Here is a 23,171-nt window from a genome sequence, read left to right as displayed (position 1 = left end):
ATAGAAATTAGATTAAATAAATACTGGTAGAGGTGGGTGGGAGGGACAGATAGAGCTCGATAGGGGGCCAGTGATAGGTCGAGGCCAAGAAGAGACTGCTAAAGATGTCATAGACAAAAGGACAAAGCGGTGTTGACAGTGGTGATATTATCTAAAAGATATGCTAATTGAGACGTTAAGGGTAACAAGCAGGACAAACTAGGTGCAGATGGCCCTAGTGGGGATGGGGTGGGGGGAAGGGATCGAGTGTTGAGCTTAACGCAAACTGGAGGAACAGCACCTCATCTTCCGACTAGGCACTTTACAGTCTTCCGGTCTTCCTATTGAGTTCAACAATTTCAGATCATGAACTCTCTCCTCCATCCCCACCCCCTTTCCGATCCCCCTTTTTCCAATAATTTATAATTTTTAAACAAATATATTTTTCTTTTCCCACCTATTTTTAAATTTATTTCTATTGTTTCATCTCTAACTTTTAGCCCATTTCGATCCCTTCCCCCCACCCCACCCCACCCCCACTAGGGCCATCTGCCACTAGCTTGTCCTGCTTGTTACCCTTAATATCCCCATTAGTACATCCTTTAGATAATATCACCGCCGTCAACACCCCTTTGTCTTTTTGTCTATGACATATTTGGCATTCTCTTCTTGGCCTCCACCTATCACTGGCCCCCTATCGAGCTCTACCTGTCCCTCCTGCCCTCCTCTACCAGCTTATATTTCATCTCATTTCTATATTTTTTAGTTCTAATGAAGGGTTATACAGACTCGAAACGTCAACTGTGTCCCTCTCCGCAGATGCTGTCAGACCTGCTGAGTTTTTCCAGGTCTTTTTGTTTTTGTTCTAGATTTCCAGCATCTGCAGTATTTTGCTTTTATTTACAGGACAGTTAATTGACAAGCTCATTGGTGCTGGACTGTTGTCACACCCAGGCCAGGCCTTGTAAGAATCGCAGATATACTTTACCAAGAGACAACAGTGGACCTGTTGGGTTCTTACAACAACCTGAGCATTTTTGCTGATCCTATCTTTTTTATTCCCAGAATTTAAACTTAATTCAAGTTTTCCTAATGCCACAATTAGATTCTCAGAATTGTTAGTCCAGGTTTACTAGACGTATCCTTATCAAGATAAACATTACACTTCTACACTGATACATTCATACCACATTAAACATTCAACAAGAGAGGGATTTTTTTTCACTGTGAAAGAGTTCACCACAGCATCAAAAGCAAGGGAATAAATGATTTTTTATTTTTTCTTTCTTGATGGCATTGATGTACCTGACTGTACGTTGATGCATAGAGTCTAGAGTATAAAACATTGCACTGCAATGTGGCTATAGCACATTGATATCCCACTTCGCTTCATTCAGATAACAATTCTCTCAGCAACTTGTTTTCTGTGACCTAATCTACCATAATTATTCCTGTAAAAGTCAAATTTTTTGAGGCCTTTTTTTTTAATGCAAAATGTTAAGGAGTCAACTTTTACAAAGATAATGTTTTTTGAGGGGTTAACTTTCAACTAAAATGTACATGCCCGGCACACCTAACACGGGTCTCAAAATAATACACATGGTAATGGGGGAAGTGGAGCCCATGCTGACTATTTATTGTCTCCCTCTCTCTCTGTGATTTTATTAAGGAGTGTGGCTAGTGTTGCCAACCCTCCAGGATTGGCCTGGAGGCTTCAGGAGTTGCAGATCAATCTGCAGCTGCACAACTGCTGTGTGCAATCCTGGAGAAAAATCATAGGGACATTAAAAAAGATAGTTTTTAAAAAATGTACTTTGAGTATTTATCGTTACCAGATACAAAAACATTGAAAATCAGGAAAAAAAGGCTGTTTGGCTGACAGCCAAGCATCATCCAGTTGGGTAATAAGTCTTTTCGCTTTCCAATTGGAGTAGGGAGGCAGTATGTCACAAGGGTGGATGTATTGGCCACAAATGGCTGGAGCATGGGATTAAGCCGTGTGTTGAAACCTCCAGGAATACTTTTAATCATAGCTGTCAACCCTAACCCCCCACCCCCCCAACCACATGAAATAAACTGGTGGCATTGGCAGGGCCTGTGGTTTCACTGCTGCCCAGGGTACAGGGGAAGGGAAGGGAAGGAAAGGGCCATGATATTTGAAAATGTCACGCGGACGGCACCCAACCCTTGGCCTAGGCCTTGGTGCAGGGGGATTGCACTGAGTTAGCACCTCGTAAGGGCCCAATTGACAAGGCCTGAAGGCTCCCCTCCCCTTCCCAGGAAGGTTGAAGGTGACAGTTGAGGACACAAGGCTCAGGCCTCCATTTTTTTAATGCTTACTTTGGAAATTGGCCCCTGCGCCCTCTTTCGATCAGGGCTGTTTACTTCTCATCTCCAATCTGTTGGTTTCTCCCCTAAAAATAAAAAATGATCTACATTCTCCCTGTTTTAATTGACCAGTAGGAACTGGGGAAGTACGATGAGTGTAACTTTTTTGCTGAATGCTGAATTCAAGTTTTTGATGTGATTTTAGAAATTATACTTTGGTTCTGAAATTTCTGGACTTTGATTCCTGAAAATCTAAGGTTGGCTTTTATATGAGGTATATGAAAAATTATGTGTATTAGGCCAAAAATCATGGGGTCCATTTTCACATGAGATCAGCTTTCACACAAGTGTATACGATGATACTTTAACTATTAATTTTTGAACTTTCCACTTCTGGAAGGGAGCCCCACCTGCTGGGAAAAAAATCAGAAGTGCAGGAGTTAGAAGCTGACAATTAAATTCAATGGTGATAAAATCACATTCAACCCTTGCCTGAATTTTCAACATTTTCCCTTGATGGTTATGGATTCACCCTTGGAGTAAATCCCTCTTCCTCATCCTGTTTTATGTTCTGGCTATATCAATGGTTTTGGATGTTTGTGAACCAAGAAGTCCAGTGTAACTCAGGTGACCACCAAGGACAAGGACAGAAGACAGATGTGAAATCCCCTCCAGGAGGCAGTCTCACACTAATCTGAGTTCCCAAAGTACACAGTGCAATCAAATCTTTTGTGAATGATCGATTGGTTGTTATTAGGACAGGTTAATAACATTATTCCAGACCAACATATTAATCCACACAAGAGCACAAGTTCATACCTGCGTAGTGTTATTCAGTGATATCAGTGAAGAATGCCATGCATTCCTACTTTTGTACTAATATTTTATATGTATATTTTTAACGTATCAAAAGCAGAGTTGGACAGATTTTTGATTTACAAGGGAGTTAAGGGTTATGGCAGGAAGACAAAAGATTGAGGAACAACAACTTATGTTTTGATGACACACTTTGCAGCCTTCAAGACTCAACATTGAGTTCGACAATTGCAGATCATAGGTGGGGGGAAGACTCTGTGAACCTTTATAAATGGCAAGCAGGTAGGTCCGTAACGCAGAAATTCAGTCCCCATTTCTGACAGGCCATCTGGTGTAGGTTAGGAAAAAAATTACCATTTGTTCCTGCAGTTTCCACAGAATTCTTTGTTGACATTTCTCAAGGGATGGTATTATGTCATCCGAATGCTTGGCTGAGTTTCAAAAGCTACAATTATCTCAGCAGGGGCTTCTGAGTTCACCATTTTACTGACAGTTTAAAGAGGTTATTAAAGGATTTGCTGTACTTGATATGGAGTCTAAATAGAAGTATTTTTTATAAGAGTTTGAACATTTGAGGAGATTTAAAAGCTTTGTATGGGGTTCACGATTGGGAGTTGTTTTTACTATCAAGTGTGTACGAATGGGAGCAGTATTAGATTGTTAGCAGTTGCTTTTCATCTCCATATGGCTTCTGAGCTCTGCCCACAGTGAACACTGGGTGAGTGGCTACTGAAGTGGCATGGGGCTATAGGGAGGGTATGAGGAGAGATGGGGATGAGTGGGGGCATGAGTTGGCAATGAGGAGCCATGGGGGCATGATGATACGTGGGGCACAAGAGTTGGCATGGAGGGGCCATTGGGAGTGAGGGAGTGTGAGGTGTGGGGGCTAGAAAGCCTCATAGCTTCTGAACAACTGGGATGAAGTCTCAGGGAACCAAGGTGGGTCTTCTAACCAGGCCACTTCAATAATCACCTACACCCATGGCCACATTGGATCTCCTTCTGAGGTTGGCACATAATCTCTGATCCCATTTTGTCAGACAGTATGTGCTGCCATTTAAAGGTCCACTACATTATTTTTTTTCTTTATTAGTCCCTTAATCAATCTTACCTTCTCCCCATCATCAATCTTCCCTTTTGTTCTTTCCTCCTGTTGTAGGGTGGCTGAGTTGTACTATTAGTAATAGAGTTGAACTGCAGACACTTCTTATGTGGAAACATTAAGTTTATTTACAATATACTCAGCAGCAACCACGCGTGTGCTTTCAACACCAACTCTATCTCTACATTGTCTGCTGAGGTAGCCCACACTACTCTCCTATTGGTTACTACAGATCATGTGATCTTTCCTAACAAGTATTATTCTTAAAGGTACATTACACATTAAATAAAACCATAATTGTTACATTCCTCCCCCTTTAATTCAGCTATACATATTATATTTACATGTACATGTTTTTCAGGACAACATAATACTTGCACTGGGTAAGGAACTCAGTCTTTCAGGTGGTTTCCTAGTACGTGTGGAATGTCACAGCTCCACAACTTCAGATTCTTTGTCAGGTACCTCATTTTCCGGAGTTGCCTGAACATCAGGAGCTTCGGTGGGCACTTGCAGTTCTATATCCTCAACTCTTACAGGAACATCAGACATGTCAGTCCTGGGCTGAGTATCCTCAACAGGAAATGCAGATCCGGTCATGGTAACTGGTGGAACCATATCTTGATGATTTATCTCTCTCTTCCTTAAATGGTCTACATGTTTACGGATGATCCGGCCTTCCACCTCCACATGGTAAGATAGAGGTCCAGTCACCGCACTTATTTCACCTGGTAATCACTTTGGTTCTTTCCCGAAGTTCTTCACATATACCAGCTCTCCCACGGTAAATTTCCTCTCACAGCTACGCCAGCCATCTTTAGTTTTCAGCATCCGTGTCCCTTTCCATCTTCCCCTCTAAATTCGACATTATTAAGCTTAATCTCGTCCTGAGACGGCGTTTCAGTTAATAACTCCGCAGGTGTGACACCCGTTGTTGTATGAGGAGTAGTCCTGTAATGAAAAAGAAAACGTGCTAGCTTGGTTGCCAAGGAATCACCAGTTAGCTTTTTCATGCCTGCCTTGAACGTCTGAAACACACTTTCGGCCAGTCCGTTTGAGGGAGGGTGGTACGGTGCAGTTTTTACATTAGTGATACCATTGAGGCTGATAAACCATTGAATCTCAGCACTCGTAAAGGCCACGCCATTATCGGAAATGACTACTTCTGGTAGTCTGTGAATGGCAAAACTCTGACACAGTTTCGCAATTGTAGCACCCAATGTTGGTGACTTCACCTCCTATACGTCCAACCATTTTGAATGGGCATCGACAATGAGCAGAAACATGTTCCCAGGAAAGGTGCAACGTTGTCAATGTGTAACCGCACCCAGGGTCTTCATGGCCACTCCCATAGGTGTAATGGAGCTGTCACTGGCAACTTTTGCAGTTGCTGACATTGCACACAGTGCTTTACCATACTCTGTATTCCACAATCCATCCCTGGCCACCACAGATAGCTGCATGCTATGGTCTTCATTCGGGAAATTCCTGAATGAGCACTGTGTAGTTTAATTAAAAGTGGCTCCCTTCCCTTTGGAGGAACTCGTGCACCCCACAGTAGAATGTCATCTTGGCTGGTTATTTCATGTCTTCTGTTGAACTATGGTTTCATTTAATCAGGTATGTGCTATTTTGACCAAACATGTAGTACTTGTTCTCGTACTTGAGATAGGACTGGGTCCCGACTTGTCCAGTCTCTGATCTGTCGAGCACATACCAGTGAGGAACCTATGACATTTAACAATAAAACGAGTTCCTGTGGAACTGGGAAATGCTCAGCCTTTTCTTGTGTAGGCAAATGACTAAAGGCATCAGTGTTTACGATTTGGTTGCCAGCCCTGTGTACGAAAGTGCATTTATATGCCAGAATTAAGACCCTATTAGTATTTCTGTATCTTCTTTCTACATGCCTTCTTTCTAGCGCAGGCTTTAATCTCGGCCTTCTTTTTGATTTTACTATTGGCCAGACTTCTCTCAGAGTCAAGCTCAGCTTGTCTGAGCTCAGTGGCTGAGTTTCCCAAAATTCCATTTCCTGTCTGCTTCTTGGAAAATTCTGCAACTTTTTCTTCCAAAGTCTCTTTGGCTTCATTTAGCTGATTCTTCAGCTCTTCTGTCTCTTTTTTGTATTTGTTTGCTGCCTCCTGGAAAATTGAGCATTGTTGTGTCTTCTCTGCCAATTCATTCTTCAGTTTGTTCAGAGAAGTGCTGAATTTTTCTAGTTCTCTTCATACTTTACCAGAGGTACAAACTTTGACTTGAGGGCAGCTTGTAGTGTTTCAAGGTCTTTCAACAGGTTTTCTTTTTCCATGCGAAGGTTGCTCACCTTGTCTCGAACTTTGTCATCAAGCAGGGACTCCTCAATTTTCTTCTGTTGTTCTTCCAGGTTTTGGCTTAAGACAGCCTGTATTTCTTCAGGTTGTTGAGTCCTTACACACTCCTTTTTCAAAACATGAAAGCTTTCAGCTCCTGTAACCTGTTCAGCTCAATGTAGACTTTTTCTCGTAGGGCGTATGGCACCGGTCTCGACTTCATGAAGCGAGGGGTTGCTTCTAGATCCACATAAATCTTGGCCTGTAGGCCCTGGATTTGCCCCAGTTCATCCTTGAAGATGGTGGTGTACTTTCTAAGTAGCTCTGGTACCCCACTTGCTCTCAACTGGAAAATTTCAAGCTATTCTAACTTAATCTTCTTTAACCAATTTTGGCCCAGGAGGCTTGGCCCTTCACCTGCTACCACCATCACAGGTAGCTGTGCCAATTGGATTCCATAATGGACAGTTACTCTGCTTATGCCTTTTACTTGAATGTCTTCATCCGTATGTGTTTTTAGCTTGGCATCTGTTTCTTCTAAACTTAATTGACGTTCACCATTATTCAAATATCTGAAGGTATGTTCCCCAATTACTGTAGTGGAAGCTCTCATGTCCACTTCTGTTCTAACAGGTTTGCCATTTACTTTCACTATGACAATAATTGGTTCTGTATTTCCAACTTTCAGATTAAGCAATGAGTAATTGTCTGAATTTGCTGTTTCAGGCTCTTCTACATTGTAGATTTCACTGGGCTTTTTCTTTAGTTTACAAGCCTGCTTGAATCTTTCCTTGCATTGCCTCATCATATATCTATTCCTGTGACAACAGTAGCATTTGATTTTTTTAAACTGCCAATCGCTGAAAGGCTGAATGTTTCCACCTCTATGAAAATTATTCTTCTATCTCGCGGTCATGTTATTTTCCTTTATTCTTCAGCCAGCAGGGGCTGTTTCCTGCTTCACAGCAGGGTCTTGCTTTTTCATACCACTTTTGCTTGAGGTTTCCCGCCTGATGTGGAGGACAGCGCCATTCTGCACAGCCTGTACTGCTTTTGAATCTCTTACTGCGCTTTCCATGGCCAGTGCTATCTCTAGAGCCTTTTTGAAATCCAGATTCTCTTTGGACAATAATCTTTTTTGAATAGTGTCCTCTTTCACACCACACACTAAACAATCTCTGAGCATGTTGTTCAGAGTCGTACCGAACTCACAATGTTCCTTTAGCTGCGTCAAATTTACCACTTGCAATTATCTCACCCGGGGCTCTAGTTCATCAATTAAACCTTAGCCTCTGCATCATGACTGAGGGCTTGGGTTGAAAGTGACCCTTCACGAGGTCCACCAGTCCATCGAAATTCTTCAAATCAAACAGTAGGTTTTGCTCCCATAAGTACTCAAGAGGATTGCTCGCCTCTTCACTTCCCCCGTAATCTCACTCGCTTGAAAAAAGAATGTGAGGCATTCTATGTATTGAGACCAATCGTCTATGGCTGGTTTAAAAGGATCAATTCTCCTAAATTGTGGCATTTTGAGAGGGGATAACTTCTTCAATTCTAAAAGAGCTTGCTACTTACAATCACTGGGCGAGGTACAGTGTTGATTTCTTTTTAACTTGATTTCTTCTATTCAATCCTATCCTATCTGTGTCGCCAGTTTGTGGTAGGGTGACCGAGTTGTACTATTAGTAATAGAGTTGAACTGCAGGCACTTCTTAAGTGGAAATATTAAGTTTATCTATAATATACTCAGCAATAACTACACATGAGGCTTCAACTCCAACTCTATCTCTACACTGTCCGCTGAGGTAGCCTGCGTTAATCTCTAATTGGTTACTACAGATCATGTGATCTTTCCTAACACATATTATTCTTAAAGGTACATTGCACATTAAATAAAACCATAATTATTACACCACCCCTTCCCATTTTTCTGTTTCTCTGGTTGATTAAAAATTGTTACATCTGGTTACCAGTTCTGGTGAAAAATCACCAAATATTAACACTGCTTTGCTCCTCACAGACACTGACTGACCTATTGAGTATTTCCAGCATCTTCTGTTTTTATTGGACCAGTGCTTCTGTAGAGTGCCAATCACAGTCGGATTGCCACTCCGCTCCTTTTTACTGACACTGGAATGCAGCTACACCTTTCCCACCCGACCTTCCGACCTGGGCAGGATGAGAAAGGTGCATTGCAGCCGGTTCCCGAGGTCTTCAGTTGAGTGCAGCAGAGTCAGGGGAAAGGACGTGATGCCCCCTTTTTAATGGCACTAGCTGCCGTAAAGCAGGTAGGTTAAAAGCACCAGCTACTTTGAGAAGCTGGGGAGAAGGTGAGTGTGTAAGGCTAATGGGTAGGGTGGCCGGGTGGTGGGGGGGAGCTGTGGGGGGTGGCGGTGTAGGTATCAGTGGGAGAGGTGTCTGGTGGTCAGTGATGAGAGGGTCTGGTGATTGGTGGCGGGGAACATCGGGAGGGTGGTCAGGGGGTGGGGGAGTAGTCAGCGGCTCAGGGGTTAGTCTGCTGGTTGGGAAGTGGGGGCTAATCAGGGGGGTGGGAGGGTAGTAAGGGAGTGGAGGAGGGTATAGTCGGGGGGTTGGGAGGGTAATTGGAGGGGTATGGTGGTTGAGGGGTAGTTAGGAGGATCAAGAAGGTCATTAGTATAGTTATCCAGGAAAGGTTAGAAGAAGTAAAACCATTTTTAACTCCTGGGTATTCTGGTAAGACAGTCGGATCCATCCGAAGTCTCCGATTTAAATGAGTATTCCCAGTGCAGGGTAATTACCTAATGGAAGTTTGAACTTCCTGGGCAATTCCCTTGCAATTCTTACTGGGGACTCCACGGGGGTCCCCAGTGCATCTTTGGGATACCTCACAGGTACTACATCCCAGAGATAGGAAGTTATGAGCCATTATCTTTTTCTTCCTTATCCTTTCATAGGACCGGCAATGCCAGTATATGTTGTCTGTGCTTAATTGCCCTTGAACAGAGTGGCTTGCTAGGCCATTTCAGAGGGCGCTTACGTGTCAGCCACATGCCGTAGATTTGGAATCATGAATAAACTAGACTGAGTAAGGACGGTAGATTTCTTTCCTTAAAGGGGCTATTATTGAACCAGATGGGGTTTTTAGGACAATCAGTGACAGTTTCATGGTCACCATTACTGTGACTAGCTTTATATTCCAGATTTTTAAAAATTGAATTTAAATTCCACCACCAGCTGCTATGGAAGGATTTGAACACATGTCCCTAGAGCATGAGACTGGCTCATTACATTACCAGCCCAGTGACATTACCACTACACCACCATCTCCCCACAAACACATGCACTGATGTTCCTTTTCAGATTGCCCAAGTAGTAAGCAGTGAACACACTGTTTGATGAACCCTGTATCAGTCAATGTCCACTCCCAGGCTGCAAATTTTGATGATTGGAAATCTGCAGGCAACACCCACCACACCTTAATATGAACTTCAAGTGAGTGGATTCCACACTGAGTGGGCACTTTTTAAAATCCGTCATTGGTAGCTATACTTAGCCCCATAGCAACGCATATATAACTACGTAAAATATTTCACAATGATGATGGTGCTTTTTACTTTGTAAACAGAATATCTAACATTTGCATCAGACAGCCATGTCCAATGAAGCTTGTATAGCAGTACACAATGTTTACAGAGTGGCCACAGCCAATAGTGACTGCTTAGATCCCTTTTGCAGAGTTAAGTGGTCTACAACAACAAGGCCTGCAGTGGTACTGGTGGGCACAGTAACACATTGAAGTTCCTGACGTTCAATGGAAGATGCTCAATGGCTGAAGACACTCCTGCCAAGGAGGTGGGAGGAAGACACACAGCACCAATTTTATCCTAGCTTCCAAAACTTGACTTTCTGCAGTGTTCTGCATCATTACTTTCAAAGGTCATTATAAAGTAGCACATTGTACAGATGCCCTCACAAATGTACTTTCTATTCTCAGTACAGATAGTAGTACAAGAACACACTGGATACAGCCAGGACCTGAACAATATAGTCCACCATGTCACCTAGGATCATTATTATGATTTGTGTATCACTTCAACACTCATCCTGTGATCACTGCAGGAATGTGATTTCCGTAAGCAAGTCACCAATGAATTGAAATTTGTACCTGAAGTACAGCCTGGGACCAACAATTACCCTTCACCATGACATATCAGACTGGAAACCATGTAAAGTGCCAACTAGGCTCTCCTGCCTGCTTCAAATAGCAGTACACTGCGCACTATCCGAACTTTATAATTAAGCTAAACTAATTGCTGTATTTTCATGATGTTACACAGAAGCTGGGAATCACATTTTTTTTAAAAACGAAAAAAATACTAGAAATGCGAAGTTATCTAGAAAGGATGAACAGTGTGCCTCTGTTCTCTCTGAAAAAGTTGAGGGGTGACCTCATGGATGTCTTTAAAATAAGGAGAGGCTGTGCTAGAGTTGATGGAGAGAGTGTTCTCACTTGAAAACTAGAGGCCATCAACATAAGATAGTCACCAAGAAATCAAATAGGGAATTCAGAATAAAACTTCTTTATCAGTGAGTGGTGAGAATGTAGAACTCACTGTCTCAGGGAGTAGTTAAGGCGAATAGCATAAGTGCATTTAAGGGGAAGCTAGAGAAGCATATGAATGAAATGAGAATAGAGGGTCAGGCTGATAGACTGAGAAGAGGAAGGTGGGGAGGAAGCTCAAGTGGAGCACAGGGCTGGATTTAAATCTCTCCCACTGGCAGCTTTGAAGGCAGTGGGTATGTCATTAAATCCAGCAGGCAGCCTGTCTGCCACCATCCATCCTGCCCCTGCCCCCACAGCAATTATACCAGTAGTGGGGATGACACTGGGCTGCCCACCTACCAATGGGCTAATTGAGGATCTTAAGTGAGCAATTAATGTCCACTTAAGATCCTCCTTAGGAAAGACCCATGACAGGTGGCCAGCCCAGCTAGTTTCCCTATGTGGGCTGCCGGCAGGGATTGGGGGGGGGTTCCTTCTTAAGGGGCCCCCTGTGCTCATCAGAGGGCCCCCCAAGGTTCTCCGCCCCTGCCCCCCCCCCCCCCCCCCCCACCAACCGGTTGCCCTGCCGCCATGGCCTCTCAAAACCCAGCTTCTTGCACCCCCTGCCCCCCTCACCAGGGCTGGCCAGGCTGGCAAAACCCCCAAACATATCAAAATGGTCCAGCACCACACGTTCGAAGTGCTGGTGAACTGCTGCTCTCTGATTGGCCAGCAGCTCTCTGAGGTGGAACTTCCTCCAGTCCACTAATGACCAATTGGGCTGCCACCGTCTTTTTAGCTGGGAGGGGGTATAACTCAGCCCATTAACACCAGCATGGACAGGTTGGGCTGAATGGCCTGTTTCTCCATTCTATATCACACTCCCTCAGTCCTCCCCAATCCCACCACTCCTGTGGAACACCAGGGCCTTCTCCCACCATTCTGATATCTCCTACATTCCCTACACCCCAAAACGCACACTGTATGCTACACCCTGGGCCCTGAATACTAACATATTTCACTGTCCCTCACCCCGTACCACCAAACCACATCCAATTTTCCTAAATTCAACAAATATACTTCCACTTTTCCTCCATCCTAATACCATCCCCTGCCCACTGCCCTTCTCCCCTCTTACCAGAATCAAAACCTCCACACTGATGCTCCATCTAATTTCCCTTTGCTGTACAGGGGCCTGCTTATTGCATTGAACAGTCCCTTTAATATTGATGTACAACTACCCATGCACGTTCCTTAAAGAAATAATGGTTGTGCACAATTGGTTTGTTACTGCATGGTATATTCTGCATTCCTGTGCAGCCATGCACCCGTGCAGCTTAGAGGAACCATTGTTTCGTAGTATTCCCAGGCTGCAGAATTAGGCTCCTACCATTCACATAAGACCATAAGACATAGGAGCAGAAATTAGGCCATTTGGCTCCGCCATTCAATCATGGCTGATAAGTTTCTGAACCCCATTCTCCCGGCTTCTCCCTGTAACCTTTGATCTCCTTACCAATCAAGAACCTATCTATCTCACTCTTAAATACATTCAATGACCTGGCCTGCACAGCCTTCTGTGGCAATGAATTCCATAGATTCACCACTCTCTGGTTAAAGAAGTTTCTCCTCATCTCTGTTCTAAAAGGTCTTCCCTTTACTCTGAGGCTGTGCCCTCAGGTCCTAGTCTCTCCTACTAATGGAAACATCTTCCCCACATCCACTCTATCCAGGCCTTTCAGTATTCTGTAAGTTTCAATCAGATCCCCCCTCATCCTTCTAAACTCCATCAAGTATAGACCCAGAGTCCTCAAACGTTCCTCATATGTTAAGCCTTTCATTCCTGGGATCATTCTCGTGAACCTCTCCTGGACCCTCTCCTGGGCCAGCACATCCTTCCTGAGATACGGGGCCCAAAATTGCTCACAATATTCTAAATGTGGTCTGACCAGAGCCTTATAAAGCCTCAGCAGCACATCCCTGCTTTTATATTCTAGTCCTCTCGAAATAAATACCAACATTGCATTTGCCTTTCTAACTACCGACTCAACCTGCAAGTTAACCTTAAGAAGATCCTGGACCAGGACTCCCAAGTCCCAGCCTGTAATGCGCGTGCATGCTCAGCCTACTCCCCCCGCCCGCACAGGGAGCACTCAGCATTACTGGGTGTGCATCATGCTGGGCGGGCCTTAATTGGCCCGCCTGCATAAAATGGCGGTGCACAGCCAATCGCAGGCGGTGATCGGCTGCACGCCTACCTGCACCTGCTCCCGCTCAGCACCCCCACAACGGGGAGAAAATTCTCCCCCAAATCTCTCTACACCTAGTCACACGACAGCCTGACATAGTCATATTCACGGAATCATACTTTACAAATAATGTCCCAGACACCCGCATCACCATCCCTGGGTATGTCCTGTCCAACCGGCAGGACAGAGCCAGCCGAGGTGACAGCACTGTGGTATACTGTCAGGAGGGAATTGCCCTGGGAGGCCTCAACATGGACTCTGGATCCCATGAATTCTCATGGCATCAGGTCAAACAGGGGTAAGGAAACCTCCTGCAGATTACTATGTACTAGCCACTGCACCCCACCCGCCAACCCCAGCTGATGAATCAGTACTCCTGTAAAACCGAGCTGGCCAAGTCCTAAAGGACTCGATTGTTAGACTGAATCTGCGGCAGGTAGTGAGGTAACCAACAAGAGGGAAAAATATAATTGACCTCATCTTCACCAAACTGCCTGCCACAGATGCGTCTGTCCATGACAGTATTAGTAGGATTGACCATTGCACAGTCCTCTGGCAAAGAAGCCCTTCACATTGTAGATAACCTCCATCATGTTGTGTGGCACTACCATCATGCTAAGTGGGATAGATTTCAAACAAATCTAGCAACTCAAGATTGGGTAACCATGAGGCATTGTGGGCCATCAGCAGCAGCAGAATTGTACTCAGCCACAATCTGTAACCGCATATCCCCCACTCTACTATTACCACCAAGCCAGGGGATCAACCTTGGTTCGATGAAGAGTGCAGAAGGGCATGCCAGGCACAGCACAAGACATACCTAAAAATGAGGTGTCAGCCTGGTGCAGCTACAATGGAAGATGGTTGTGGTTGTTGGAGGTCAATCATCTCAGTTCCAAGACCTCACTGCAGGAGTTCCTCAGGGTAGTGTCCCAGCCAAAACCATTTTCAGCTGCTTCATCAATGACCTTCCTTCCATCACAAGGTCAGAAGTGGGGATGTTTGCTGATGATTGCACATGGCTCAGCACCATTCGTGACTCCTCAAATACTGAAGCAGTCAAATGCAGCAAGACCTGGACGATATGCACAACTTGCTTCCTACCTATCATTGTAACATCAGCAAATTTGGCTACAATAAGATTAGTCCCTTTATCCAAGTCATTAAGATAAATCATAAATAGTTGAGGCCCCTGTACTAATCCCTGTGGGTCTCCGTCGTTACAGTTTACCATCCTGAAAATTATCCTGACTCTGTTTCCTGTTAGTTAGTCAGCCCTTTATCCATGCTAATATGTTACACCCAGCACCATAACCTCTTACCTTGTGCAATAACCTTTTATACAGCAACTTATCAAATGCCTTTTGGAAAATCCAAATACATGACATCTACTGGCTCCCCTTTATCCACCCTGCTTGTTACATCTTCAAAGAACTGTAATAAATTTGTTAAGTACAATTTCCCTTTTATAAAACCATTTTGATTCTTGCTGATAGCATTTTGATTTTCTAAATGTCCTGCTGCTACCTCTTTAATAATAGATTCTAGCATTTTCCTAATGATAGACATTAGGCTAACTGGCTTATCGTTTGCAGCTTTCTGTCTTCCTTGTTTCAGTCCTACTCGGGACCCCTTCCTCACCACTTTATCTGGTACATTGATGACTATTGATGCCGTTTCCTGCTAATGCCTTGAATTGGAAAACTTCATCTACTTTGCTTCCAATTTCCACCCTTCTCTCATCTTCACATGGTCCATCTCTGACTCTTCCCTGCCATTCCTTTAAATCTCTGTCTTCATTTCTGGCGATAGGCTATCAACTAATATTAATTATAAGCCCAGTGACTCCAAGAGCTAGCCCCAATGCATTTCCTCCCACCCGGCTTCCTATAAGTAATCTGTTCCATCCTTCAAGTTTCTACATCTCTGTTGCATCTCCTTAGACGATACAACCTTTTACACTAGTGCTTTTGATATGCCTTCCTTTTTTCCTCCCGAGGAATCCCCCAACATGGTTGGCAGGATCTTCCACAGTGTACGATTTATTTTGCACACTTCTGCTTTCACCCCTTCCCCTCCCTCCCAGAACCATGTTAGTATTCTGTTTATTCTCACCTTCCACCCCACCAGCCTCCATATTCAGCAAATCATTTCCCACCATTTCTGCCAACTCCAGTGTGATGCCACTACCAACACATCATCCCCTCCTCTCCCGTTTCAGCTTTCTGTGATGAAAGTATAATAATTTTCATAATTTTTTTCTGGTTTATTGTGGAATAGCTTTATAGGGGGTAAGTATATTTGGGCCTGTTTGCGTGTGTTTTAATTACATCTCCATTCAGTCTGCAAGAATGACCCCTGAGTTCTGGTGAACTGTCATTTAATTCTCCACCTTACTCTCACACTGACATCTCTGTCCTTGGCCTGCTCTACTGTTCCAGTGGAGCTCACATAAGCTTGAGGAACAGCACCTCATCTTTCAATTAGACATGGTACAGCCTTCCAGACTCAACATTGAGTTCAATAATTTCAGACAATTTCTCTGCCCCCATTTTGTTCCCTCTGGACTTATCTTTTGTTTGTTTACTTGTCCCATTGCCACTCCCTTTGCTCTGCTCCACCATTTCTTTTGTCATTTAATTTCTCCCATCTTCCGCCCTTCCACAGACCTTCCCCTTTTTTTTTCCACCATCCCCCGTTTCACGAACTTAAAAGTTATCACATTTCTAACTCCCCCCAGTTTTAATCCTAGGTGATGACCTGAAACATTAACTCTGTTTCTCTGTCCACAGATGCTGTCAGATCAGCTGAGTAGTTCCAACAATTTCTGGGGTTTTTTCAGCTATCTGGTATCTGCAGTATTTTGCTTTTGGATTACCTATAAGGGGTTCCTGGAAAATGGGATGCATACCTGAACACTGGAGAAGAGGGAGCATGACACCAAGCCTATAAAAAGGAGCACCAAGATAGCCCCACCCAGTTAGACTGACATCCATCATAGAGAAGTACTGGATGTCATTCTGAAGGATGAATGATGGTCCACCAGGAGAAATATACTCCCAAGAATTTAAAATTATTAAATCGTTTTAAATGCTTCCAGCAATTGGTCAGTAGCTGGTTTAAGGCATGCAGGTGGCCATGTTGCTACAACAGATACCTGGAACAAGAGGCCCCAGACCAGCCCAAAGTTGGGCCTCAGATCCAACCAAATAATCCTGCCGAGCTGCCAGCACCTGTTCTGTCTTCACAGGCAGCTCATCCTCTGCAACATTGAATTTCAGGCCACCCATCTCGCCGACAATATCTCTGATGGGGGAGGGGTGAGTTGGACATCATAAGCGGGGGAGGAGGGAGGGCGATTGTAGCCGACAACAACCATCATGATTGGTGTGAAGTTGTGAAGAGAAATACTACTCCTCCTTACCTTGCATCAAAATTGCATTGTTTTTTGGAGTGACATGGGTCCAATATTGCACTTGCTACTCCAATGACCAACTTTGAGGGCTAGATTTCACTTTGCAATGCGCTGGGAGCTGGATGGTGGAGGGGGCGGGGGGGGCGGGGTGTCAGTCTGTCGTATGGTGGTGTGCGGGGATAGCATGGATGGTGCGTATAGTGTCAGGTGCAGTGCATCTGTCAGTGGTGTTTTAACCCAGCCACTGTATTACTATATCATTTCCAGGTGTGCTCACCAGTTAGGGTGAGCAGGTGAGATGACAAACTGCAGTGGGCCATCTCAACTCCAGTGTTTAAAGGATGCCACAAGCATACAATTTGATGGAGTTTGGAGTTGGGAGCACAGCAGAGGAATTGGCAGAATGGGGCCTAGACGATCAAAAACTGTGCCTCATTTTTGTGAAACTCCTGCTGGATGTGTTACTGGGGGCTCTGAGGACCTGCTTTGGGCACCTACAGTGATTCTGGAACAGTTTTCAAAAGGTTTTTTTCCCCCCAAGTTTCCGCTCAAACTCATCACTAAGTGCTTGATGGGGAATTGCTGGTGTAGTGGCAATATCACTGGATCAGTAATCTTGAAGCCAAGGTTCATGTTCTGGGGACTTGGGTTCATTTCCACCATGACAGCTGGTGGAATTTAAATTCAAGAACAAAGAACAAAGAAAAGTACAGCACAGGAACAGGCCTTTCGGCCCTCCAAGCCTGCGCCGATCATATTGCCCGTCAACTAAAACATTTTGCACTTCCGGGGTCCATATCCCTCTATTCCCATCCTATTCATGTATTTGTCAAGCTGCCTCTTAAACACCACTATCGTACCTGTTTCCACCACCACCTCTGGCAGCGAATTCCAGACACTCACTACCCTCTGCGTAAAAAACTTGCCCCGCACATCCCCTCTATAGTTTTCTCCTCTCACCTTAAATCTATGTCCCCTAGTAATTGACTCTTCCACCCTGGGAAAAAGCTTCTGACTATCTGCTCTGTCCATGCCACTCATAATTTTGTAAACTTCTATCAAGTCGCCCCTCAATCTCCGTCGCTCTAGTGAGAACAATCCGAGTTTCTCCAACCTCTCCTCATAGCTAATAACCTCCAGACCAGGCAGCACCCTGGTAAACCTCTTCTGCACCCTCTCCAATGCCTCCATATCCTTCTGGTAATGTGGCGACCAGAATTGCATGCAATATTCCAAGTGTGGCCTAACCGAGGTTCTATACAGCTGCAGCATGACTTCCCAGCTTTTATACTCAATACCCCTGCCAATGAAGGCAAGCATGCCATATGCCTTCCTGACTACCTTATCCTTCAGTTAATAAAATCTGGGATTTAAAGCTAGTCTCAGTAATCTCTAGCATCTCCCTGTCACTAGGGGATGAAGGACATTGCCCGGGGTGTAAACCACTTCTGGATTGAACATTGCCTATCGTGACTATCAGGGTTGCTAGTTATGATTAAATGTATTCCTGGAGGTTTCATCACATGACTTCCCCCTATGCTCCAACAATTCATCGGCCAACACATCCATCCGTGTGACGCACTGCCTTCCTATGCCAATTAGAAAGCAAAATGATTCATTACCCAAGCAGATGATGCTTGACTGTCAGCCAAACAGCCTTCCCCCCCCCCCTCCCTATTTTCAATATCTTTATATCTGGTAAATAGAAATGTTCAAAGAAAATTTAAAGCAAAAACTTTAATGTTCTGATTATTTTTCTCCAGGGTTGCACACAGCAGTATCCTGAAGATTGATCTACAATTCCTGGAGACTCCAGGCTAATCCTGGAGGGTTGGGAATACTAGTGGCTATTGAGGCTGATTCGTGTATGGTAATCCCTTCTGTAGCTGCCACAGATGAATATCAATAGCTCAAGGTTGTCTGATGTTTATACCTTCCAGCGGGATCTCTTTTCCATGGTGACTATAAAGCTATCACTGATTGACATAAAAATCATTCCAGTTCACTGATGTTCTTTAGGGAAGGAAATCTGCCATCCTTACCCAGGTCTGAACCACACGTGACTCCAGATCCACATAAAAGTGGTTGACTCTTAACTGCCCACTGAAATGACCTCGCAAGCTACTCAGTTCAAGGGCAATTAGGGATGGGCAACAAATGCTGGCCTTGCCCACGACGCCCATAGCTCATGAAAGAATAATGTTTTTTTAAAAACTTGAAACAGCAAAATCAGGCTGCGTTTTAAAAAGCAATTTTTTATTAAATGTTTTGCTTCAAAAAATAATCCCTGATATCTTTTAAGAGTGGTAACTTGTTGCACTTTGATAAGTACAGCTGAGAATTGATTTACCATTGTCATGACTCACTGGGGATTGTGCGCTGTGATATCAAGCCCCACTGCTCCCTGAGCCGCGGCAAATGTTAAAAGTTTGACCAAACCACGAGATTTCCCCAATTCTACCTAACTGTTTAATTTGGGTTAACAGAATGTGAGCACCAGGTTTGTAAACTTAATAAGTAAATAACTATTTATTGAACAAATTGTCTTTAACTAGTAACAGAAGAAAGAAATAGGAACTGCTAACTTCTAACATTATAACACACACACACACACACGCGCACACACACATGCGCGCGCGCACACACACACACACACACAGGGCAGAATGTTTCAGTCAGCGTGAGTGGACATGCCCAACACGCCGATGCAAAAACTGATGTGCGATGATGTCGGGCATGCGTCCCAACATCACCACGCGCCATCGCGATATTTAGTTCAGCGGGCATGCCCCAGAGTCGGCTGCGTGCCCGCTGAAATGTAAACGGCCTATTAAGGCCATTAAGAAATTAATTGAAGCACTTGTGTATGCTGCCCGTCCAACCTTAAGGTTGGTGGGCAGGCGAAAAGCCCAAGCGGCCTTTCCGTTTTTCAGGAAACCTCCTCCACGAGCGGGGTGAGGTTTCCTAAAGCTTTTATTAAATAAATAAATCCATTTTCAGAAATATAAAAACATGTCCCAACTCATGTGACAGTGTCCATTGATTAGTTTAATGACTCTGTCAATGGCCTCAATTGGCCATTGACAGGTCAGCGGGCGCACAGCTGATTTTGCAGTGCCCCGCCTACCTCAAAATTTAAATGGGGCGCGGTGATGTCGGGAGTTCTGCCCAATGTCACCACGCGTCATTTTACGTGTCAGCGAGCAGGCCCCACCCCACCGCTCGCCGATGGGAAAATCCTGCCCTAAGTTTATTTACAATATACTCAGTAGCAACTACACGTGTGCTTTCAACTCCAACTCTATCTCTGCACTGACTACTGAGGTAGCCTACATCACTCTCCTATCAGTTACTACAGATTATGTGATCTTCTTTAACAAGTATTATTCCTAAAGGTACATTACACACTAAATAAAACCATAATTACTACATTCCCCACCCCCCCCCCCTTTAACTCAGCTATACATATATTTATAAGTGCATATTTTTCAAGGCAACATAATATTTACACTGAGTAAGGAATTTACAATTTCAGTCTTTCAGTTGGTTTCCTGGTACGTGTGGAACGTCGCAGCTCCACAACTTCAGATTCTTTGTCAGGAACCTCCTTTTCTGGAGTTGCCTGAACATCAGGTGCTTCAGTAGGAACTTGCAGTTCTGTACCCTCAACTCTTACAGGAACATCAGGCATGTCAGTCCTGGATTGAGCACCCCCAACAGGAAACGCAGACCCGGTCATGATCACAGGTGGAACCATATCTTGGTGATTTGTCTTTCTCATGGTTATGACACAGCAGTTCGGTAAAGGCTGAGTTATTTAAAATTTCAGAGGGAAACTTTAAACAACTGTCATAATCGATATTTTCAATTGGTGTGTTTTGAGTTGCAACTCTAAATTCAGGAATAAGACCAGTTCTCGAGAGGTCTTTATATCAAACTAAATGAAACATTTATTAATTTACAACAAATTAAACACATACATATGGCTACAAATTACTACTATCATAACTTTTAACAAATTCCCAAATTAACCTCCACTACGGTAACAATAACCAATAGATTTAAACAGGCACCAGACAAAGCATTTTCCACCTTACAAATTCAAAATAAGCTTGCTTTCAATTTGTTCCTTCGCACGCATAGTGGTGTGCTTACAGGCGTAGATGTTACATGCCTTTGACCTGCACACACAAACTCCTTTCTGTTATACCCAGCCTTCCCCTTTGAATGTAAATTTTCATTGTATCATCAGGCCCTTTGAACCCCTTTCATAGTACCAATTTTGTTAGTAATATAAACATTGCTTGGTGTCTCCTAGCTAGGTGCAAGATTTCACCACCCCCCCCTCCCCAGCCTTTGAATGGTTTATTCAACAAAATGCAAATGCACCCTCTATCTTACTGTTTACATCTCAAAACTACAATACATCAAAGCACCCAGGTTAGCTGGCTTTAATCCAATTAACACACACACAGGCTAAACCTTTTAAGAAAAATAACTTCCAATAACATTATATACATTAATATCTCTTCATGACACTCATCCTTAAATAGTCCACATGTTTATGGATTATCTGGCCTTCCACCTCTGCGTGGTAAGATAGCGGTCTAATCACCACACTTATTTCACCCGGTAACCACTTTGGTCCTTCCCCTAAATTTTTCACCTATACCGGCTCTCCCACTGTAAATTTCCTCGCATGACTATGCCAGTCATGTCTAGTTTTTCAGCTTCCCTGGCTCCTTTCCACCTTCCCCTCTAAATTCAACATTATTAGGCCCAATCTCGTCCTGAGATGGCGTTTCAACAATAACTTCACAGGTGTGACACCTGTTGTTGTATGAGAGTCAGTCCTGTAATGAAAAAGAAAGTGTGTTAGTTTGGTTGCAAAGGAATCATCAGTAAGCTTTTTCATGTCTGTCTTGAATGTTTGAACTGCCCTTTCAGCCAGTCTGTTTGAGGAAGAGTGTATGGTGCAGTTTTCACATGAGTGATACAGTTGAGGCTGATAAACTGTTGAAACTCAGCACTCGTGCTGTTATCAGAAATGATTTATTCTGGTAGTCCATGAATGGCAAAACTGTGATGTAGTTTCTCAATTATAGCGGCTGACGTTGGTGACTTCACTTCATATACGTCTAGCCATTTTGAATGGACATCAACAATGAGCAGAAACATTGTTCCCAGGAAAGGTCCAATGTAGTCAATGTGTAACCGCACCCGGGGTCTACCTGGCCACTCCCATGGGAGTAATGGAGCTGTCACTAGCAGCTTTTGCAGTTGCTGACATTGCACACAGTGCTTTACTAAACTCTCTATTTCCCCATCCATCCCAGGCCACCATACATAGCCACGTGCTATGGTCTTCATTCGGGAAATTCCTGGATGGGCACTGTGTAGTTCAATTAAAAGAGGCTCCCTTTCCTTTGGAGGAACTATCACTCGTGCTCCCCACAATAAGATACCATCCTGGCTGGTTATTTCATGTCTTCTGTTGAGGTACGGTTTCATTTCATCAGATACGGGCTCCTGTGACCAATCATGTAGCACTTGTTCTCGTACTTGAGATAGGACTGGGTCCCAACTTGGCCAGTCCCTGATCTGTCGAGCACATACTGGTGAGGGATCTAAGAAATTTAAGAAATAAAACAAGTTCCTGTGGAACTTGGACATACTCATCATTTTCTTGTAAAGGCAAATGAGAAAGGGCATCAGTGTTTGCAATTTGATTGCCAGGCCTATGTACAAAAATGTATTCATATGCTGCCAGAATTAAAGCCCTATTAGTATTTCTGTATCTTCTTTCTATGTGCCTTCTTTCTAGCGCAGACTTTAATCTTGGCCTTCATTTTGACTTCACTGTTGGCTGGATTTCTCTCAGAGTCAAGCTCAATTTATCTCGTCGCATCTGTTCTGATAATGCCACTTTCAAAAACAGTTCCTCTGACATGTCCTCCTTCCTTAACTGAGATTTTCCACCCACGGTGGTTGACAGGGCCCTCAACCGTGTCCGGCCCATCTCCCGCGCATCTGCCCTCACATCTTCTTCTCCCTCCCAGAAACATGATAGGGTCCCCCTTGTCCTCACTTATCACCCCACCAGCCTCCACATTCAAAGGATCATCCTCCGCCATTTCCACCAACTCCAGCATGATGCCACCACCAAACACATCTTCCCTTCAGCCCCCCCTGGCAGCATTCCGCAGGGATCGTTCCCTCCAGGACACCCTGGTCCACTCCTCCATCACCCCCTACACCTCAACCCCCTCCCACGGTACCTTCCCATGCAACCGCAGAAGGTGCAACACCTGCCCCTTCACTTCCCCTCTCCTCACCGTCCAAGGGCCCAAACACTCCTTTCAAGTGAAGCAGCATTTCACTTGCACTTCCCTCAACTTATTCTACTGCAATCGTTGCTCCCAATGCGGTTTCCTCTACATTGGAGAGA

This window comes from Cetorhinus maximus, chromosome 2 (genome assembly GCF_964194155.1).
Source record: "Cetorhinus maximus chromosome 2, sCetMax3.hap1.1, whole genome shotgun sequence".
NCBI classification, from domain to species: domain Eukaryota; kingdom Metazoa; phylum Chordata; class Chondrichthyes; order Lamniformes; family Cetorhinidae; genus Cetorhinus; species Cetorhinus maximus.
Note: the sequence above shows the minus strand (reverse complement) of the source record.